Genomic DNA, 7,152 nt, shown 5'->3' with positions numbered 1-7,152 from the left:
AGAACCCGCGACTGGAGAAGCCGCGACTGTGACTTGTACGTTGCTAAGCGACAGCAAGCTGAGCAGGAGGCCTCGGAAAGCGTGGGAGTGGCGGGACTAGTACTGCGCAGGCGTAGTAACCCTATCGGCTCTGCAGCAAGAGGGTGAGGCTGGCGATGGGGAGGGAGTGGCTGGCTGGATCTGACTGTGTACTTCCCGGACCGCTGTAAGCTCCGCTCCCTATATCCGGCCGGGCGGGGTATTTATCAGGGCCCAGTCTGTCTTTTGGGATCATCAAGGGGCGATTCCGGAGCCTCCCGCTCGGCCCTTGGCCCTGGTGCGGGGTGAGGGGCTGAGTTATTCGCATCCCTGCATCGTCCACCCTCTAGAGCCCCGCAAGATGCCACCCCGGTTTTGCCCACGTCTGCCAGAGCTGGTTCCAAAAGGGCAGGCAGGCAGGAGAGAAGCTTGTTTCCCCATGATCCATTAAATACTTGAGTGCAAGTCATGATTTGCTGCTCCTGAGTTGCTTAGTCTTTGCATGAGAAAGCTTGGCTGTTATGTTCTCCATGATTTCTGACACATCCTCCTTACCCTGGCTGGCGGCAAACAGTAAAATAAAGCAAGGAAACACTTATCTCCTACAAATGAGACTCCCCGCATTGTGGGCATCTGCTCCAGCCTGAGCGGGGTTCAGAATCAGGTAGAGGAGGCTGGAGGCTGTGGCAGCAGATCGAGGCCTGTACGTATAGCCCTTATCCAAAAAGAACAAGTTCCTCAGAGAAGCAGCTGATGACTTGCGTCCACTTTCGGGCCCTGGAATGTCTTACCTCATTTCACCATTGCTTCCCAATTTCCACTACCAGAGCCAAATGTCTTTGGTATTGCTCGGGCATCTCCCTAGATAATGGGTAGAGAAGATTCCTTTTTGAATTGAATTCTGCTGTATATTGGACTATGCACATGTATATATTTTGTAACCCAGCCTCAGTCTTAGTATGTGTTTACATTTACCTTGAAAGATATGGGGCAGCAGAGGTTTGTTAAGGTAGGATCGCAGGAATCATTGCACAGAAATGAGCTTAAGAGGAAGAAGAGTAAATGAATAGAAGTTTGATGCATAGTGGGCTTCCCTGATAGCTCAGTTGGTAAAGAATCCACCTGCAGTACAGGAGACTCCAGTTCAATTCCTGGGTCGGGGAGATTCCTGGAGAAGGGAAAGGCTACCCACTCCAGTATTCTGGCCTGGAGAATTCAATGGACTGTATAGTACATGGGGTTGCAAAGAGTCGGACAGGACTGAGCAACTTTCACGTTCTTTCACTTTCATTACCTAGACACCTGAGTGTGGACCTTGTTGACAAAAAGACAAGAGTGTGTGTGAGTATATGGTTATGTGTATGTGTACTCAGGGAGTTAAGGAGATGAGTAAATGTGTGTGAGAAGAATGGGTTGAAATCAAAAGCAGGGAATTAACATTAAGTGAACTCCTGCTTGGGAGCCCAGCATTTGCTCTGACTGAATTAAGTGCCTCATACTCATCTATTAAGTTAGGTTGCATCCTAACTATTAAACTGTGGTTGGGAGCATAGCCTTGGCGGACATCAGTGTTTGAACTCTGATTCCACTATCGAGTAGCTGGTTCAGTTGAGTGAATGTTCTGACTTCTCAGTTTCTTCACAGAATAGGGAAAGAATAACCTAAGGTTTTGTGAAGTTTTTTGCAAAATTTCCAACCAACTGTAGAAAATTCTTCAAGAGATGGCAATACCAAACCACTTGACCTGCCTCCTGAGAAATCTGTATGCAGGTCAAGAAGCAACAGTTAGAACTAGGCATGGAACAAAAGATTGGTTCCATATTGGGAAAAGAGTATATCAAGGCTGTATATTGTCACCCTGCTTATTTAACTTATATGCAGAGTACATCATGCTAAATGCTGGGCTGGATGGAGCACAAGCTGGAATCAGGATTGCCAGGAGAAATATCAATAACCTCAGATATGCAGATGACAGCATCCTTACAGCAGAAAGCGAAGAAGAACTAAAGAGCCTCTTGATGAAAGTGAGAGGAGAGTGAAAAAGTTGGCTTAAAACTCAACATTCAGAAAACTAAGATCAATGGCATATGGTCCCATCACTTCATGGCAAATAGATGGGGAAACAATGGAAACAGTGAGAGACTATTTTTTTGGGCTCCAAAAGCACTGCAGATGGTAATTGCAGCCCTGAAATTAAAAGACTCTTGCTCCTTGGAAGAAAAGCTATGACCAACCTAGACAGCATATTAAAAAGCAGAGACATTACTTTGCCAACAAAGGTCCATCTAGTCAAAGCTATGATTTTTCCAGTAGTCATGGATGGATGTGAGAGTTGGACTATAAATAAAGCTGAGCGAGGAGGAATTCATGCTTTACAACTGTGGTGTTGGAGAAGATTCTTGAGAGTCTCTTGGACTGCAAGGAGATCAGTCAGTCAATCCTAAAGGAAATCATTCCTGACTATTCATTGGAAGGACTGATGTTGAAACTGAAACTCCAATATTTTGGCCACCTGATGCAAAGAACTGACTCATTAGAAAAGACCCTGATGCTGGGAAAGATTGAAGGCAGCAGAAGAAGGGGACAACAGAGGATGAGATGGTTGGATGGCATCACCGACTCGATGGACATGAGTTTGAGTAGGCTCCAGGAGTTGGTGATGGACAGGGAAGCCTGGCAAGTTGCAGTCCATGGAATTGCAAAGAGTTGGACACGAATGAGTGACTGAACTGACTTTCGAACTCTAGATGATTTAACTCAGGAGCACGGAGAGGAGAGCCAAACATGTACTAAGTCCTCAGTTATTATTAGCTATTATTTTCATTGAGCAATTTGATCTGCATATGCCACCAAATGTCTTAAGACTCAGTCAACTCTCATCATTCCATCTACTTTCTATTCTAGTCTTCACCAATCTCTTGAAGTGCCTAAATCCCGTCACTGTCAGGGACAATCTCAATTGCTTGATAGGAAAAAAAAAAGTTTTCTCAACTTTCTGTCTCTCCAAACAACATATTCACCTGCATTCATACAGGATGACAGTTGTTTGATTCTATTTTGAGTCATATAGTATTAGTCTAAAATATTAATGTATTTCTGTCAGTCTCTTTTCAGCTGTTAAGTAGTTTGTGTATGTGTAGGTTTATTAAGGGATATAAAAAAGATTGTTTAAAAAGAAATTGTGCCTTTTATCTAGTGTGTTTCACTTTTTCTATTTCTATTCAGTGCTTACATTTCATTTAGTCTATGTTTTCCAGTTTCTCCATCTCTTCTTGCTTTTTTTTTTAATGTTCTTTCTCAAGCCTTTGTCAAGCATAGGCCTTTGTGTGTGTGTGTGTGTATATATATATATGTAACCTACTATATATATTTTAGAAAACATGAATTTTTGCCTGGCTAAAAAATTTATGACAGTTTGATTCTACTTGTTTAACTTAGTATGAATAGAATGCTAGATTTCTAATTAAAAAAAAACATATGCAACAAGCAACAGAGGTTTACTATATCACACAGGGAACTATAGTCAGTATCTTGTAATAACCTATAATGGAAAATAATGTGAAAAGTAATATATGTGTATGTATATAACTGAATCACCTTGCTGTAAACCTGAAACATTGTAAGTCAACTATCTTTAATTATATATGTGTATGTATATATATACATATAAAGAAAAAAGATATTCTGCCAACCAGCAAAGAAGTCATAATCTATTTATGGATACAGGAAAAAATTCTGAACCACATGATATTATATAACTCATAGTCACAAATTTTCAATTTCAGTACTGATAATACAATATTATAAACATGTGCTCATCATTTATTATTGAAACATCCTCTGCAGGACACTGAAAAATAATATGAATTTTTATAATAACTATTGACAGTTTTATTTAGAAAAGTGTACTGAAGTACTGTTAGTTTTTTCTACCATCAACTGGTTAACCTGACCTAGCAGAGACACTTAAACCTCTCTGCTGTAGATTATTACTTCTACAGAGAGATAGTCAGATTACATTGTCCTTATGATCCATTCTAGCTGTAAAATACAGTGATTCTGTTGGAAATTTTTTGTCTGAAAATCAATGAACACACATGGAGTTTTCTCATTTGTGTTAGGTAATTTGGATACTTGTCAGTGAAGAATTCAAAGTGGTATACTTAAATTGTGCAAGATAAAAATACCAGTGCTATTTGAGCTAGAACACCATATGTGAGGAAACACAATAGGATGGAAATTGCTCATCCAAAATGTTATAGATGCAGAAAATTGTCAACACTTTTTTTTGAACCATAGGAAAATGCCAAAAATAATGAAGGTGCAGTTGTATAACCTGGTGGGAAAGCTGAGGCTCAGGAGGCTCCTGCTTCTCAGTTCTTTCTTCAGTGATGGGATACAGGTGAAGATCTCAAGAAGACGGCAAATAAACAAAGCTATCTCTAATTTTATTTATGGTTTTAAAGGGAGGTTTTTTTGCCTCATTTACATTTTTGTAAGGATTAAATTACAAAATACATGCAGATAACTTATCCTCATAAGTAAAGTGAAAAAAATACGAAAGTGTTAGTTGCTCAGTCGTGTCTACTTGCAACCCCATAGACTGTAACCCACCAGGTTCCTCTGTCCTTGGGCTTCTCCAGGCAAGTATACCGGAGTGGGTTGCCGTTCCCTTCTTCAGGGGATCTTCCTGACCCAGGTTTCCTGCATTACAGCCCAATTCTTTACTGTCTGAGCCACCAGGGAGCACACATTGAAAACTGGCTGTTAGTATTCTTCCTATTTTTATAATTAACAGGATAGAAAATTCATGAAGTACATGCATTACATTGTCTTTATTTCATTACCTTCGACTATAAGACTTTCATTAAGCCAAAATACACATTAATTTGAGGGCAGTGGGAATGAGAAATGTTAGTTTTGTTTATCTTTGAGGATGGATAAGTTCGGATGAATTACAGATATGAAGTGAAGTGAAGTAAAAGTCACTCAGTTGTGTCTGACTCTTTGTGACCCCGTGGACTATACAGTCCATGGAATTCTCCAGGCTAGAATATTGGAGTGGTAGCCTTTCCCTTCTCCAGATATGAAAGGGACTATTAATTTCCCTCTGGTCCAAGTTCAAAGTCAATTGATTATATAACAAGTAAGAAGTGTTGTGTCTCTTAAAAAGTAAAGATGTCTAGTATAAATCATATAGATCACTCCAATGTAAGTGACCCTGGATGTATTCATGAGTATGGATTTATTCATATAGATGTATAAGTTAAAACTTTAATTTTATGAAGTTTCTTGAAATAACTAAAATAATTACAGCCTGGGTTACTCAAAATCATTGTTAGAAATCAATAGTTAGGTAATTCACCTGACTGAAGGAAGAAGACTATATTTTACAAATTTGAAGGGTTCTATAATTTCATAATTCAAGATTCATTTTTAATCCAACTGTGGTCATTCATATAGAAACTGTGTAACCAAGGATGAATGAAAGGCTAGTCTTGGGTGGCTAAAATAGTAGAGGGCCATTTTGGTACTGTTCAAAGTAGAGTGATCATGTAGCTAAGATTTGTGAATAGCTGTGGACATATAGGCAACTTCACAGGTGACTCAGTATAAAGAATCTGCTCGCCAATGCGGGAGTTGCAAGAGACGCAGGTTTGATCCTTGGGTCCAGATGATCTCTTGGAATAGGAAATGGCACCCCACTCCAGTGTTCTTGCCTGGAAAACTCCATGGACAGAGAAGCCCAGCAGGCTATAGTCCATAGGATCACAAAGAGTTAGACATGACTGAACATGCATGCGTGCGCATACACACACACACACACACACACACACACACACACCACACATCAACATAGAACTTCTTAAAGAAGGAACAATGCAAAATGAAACATGGTTGGGTGTTACCATTATCAAAAAGTTAGAAATCACTAGTCTAAGCTGTCATTTTGATGGTTTTCTGTTTTTATCTAGCTGCTTTTTTAGGCTGTTTCCCTTTGTCTACTTGAAGACTTCCAGAGATAGTCATTTTCCTTGCATGTTATTACCACATCTTACCTAATTATTGAGCTGTCCAATATATATTGAGCTCCTTGTATATTCTGGCCTGTTCTCATAGGACCATGAGATTTTAGTCTATTCATTTGAGATTCTCAGCACCTAGAAAAGTACCTTGCAAACAATACATCCTATGAGCAAGCTTGTCCCAGAAAAATTCTTCATTATATAATACAAACTGTATGTTACCTTTCATTTTCAAGTGTTTTATGGATACAGATTATAATTGTCCAACAAATTCCTTAGAGAATCTTGACATTTTAAAAATGGTAATAAAAATCACCTTTAAATTTAAAAGTTTTTTTTTAAACTGAAGTATAGTTGATTTACAATGTTTAAAACTACTTATTAAGCTAAGCAATTTATATTCTTCAACTTCTGCCCTTAAAAAATCTATCTTTGATCCTTTGGATGATACAAATTGCTATTCTCTGTATTTTCCCTGGAGTAAAGAACAAATATTTCTTGAACTTCAGAGTTAGTTGACCTGAGTTTAAATACTAGCTCTGTGATTAAAGCCCTATGGTTCTGGGCAAGTTATTTAAATTCTTTTGAGATTTAGATTTTGAATATGCCTCTTATTAATCTTTAAAAAATAAACGAATAAGAAAAGATCCTGAAAGATTAGGGATAAAAGCTTTTATCTTGTAGGATTGCTATGTTAAATAAGATATGCATAAGGCATCTCGGACAAAGTGGGTGCTCAGTAAGTATGATTTCCCACCACTCCTCCCCATCTTTACCCCTTGTGGAAGATTACCCAGCTAGACGATGATACAGCTGGGATTTGGTTTCAGATCAGTCGCTCTTTTTTATACTACCTTGCCTCGACATCTAGTTTCTCTACTTCTTCCTTTAAACCATAGCAGTAAAAATTGAACATTAAGACTCTAAAAAAGGTTTTCCTAGTGTCATTATGGTATTATGAGAGTAGGTAAAAATAACTGGAAAGAGTAAAATTGGCTAGTGTTTTAGAAGTGGAAGCCTCCCAGACAGGAAGCTGCACTTGGGGAGGAGACCACGATAACCATTTACTGGTGGCGGAAGGGGAGTGAAAAGTGGACGTTTCCACTAT

The sequence above is a fragment of the Budorcas taxicolor genome, chromosome 11 (genome assembly GCF_023091745.1).
Source record: "Budorcas taxicolor isolate Tak-1 chromosome 11, Takin1.1, whole genome shotgun sequence".
Lineage (NCBI taxonomy): Eukaryota > Metazoa > Chordata > Mammalia > Artiodactyla > Bovidae > Budorcas > Budorcas taxicolor.
This window is presented reverse-complemented; position numbering follows the sequence as displayed.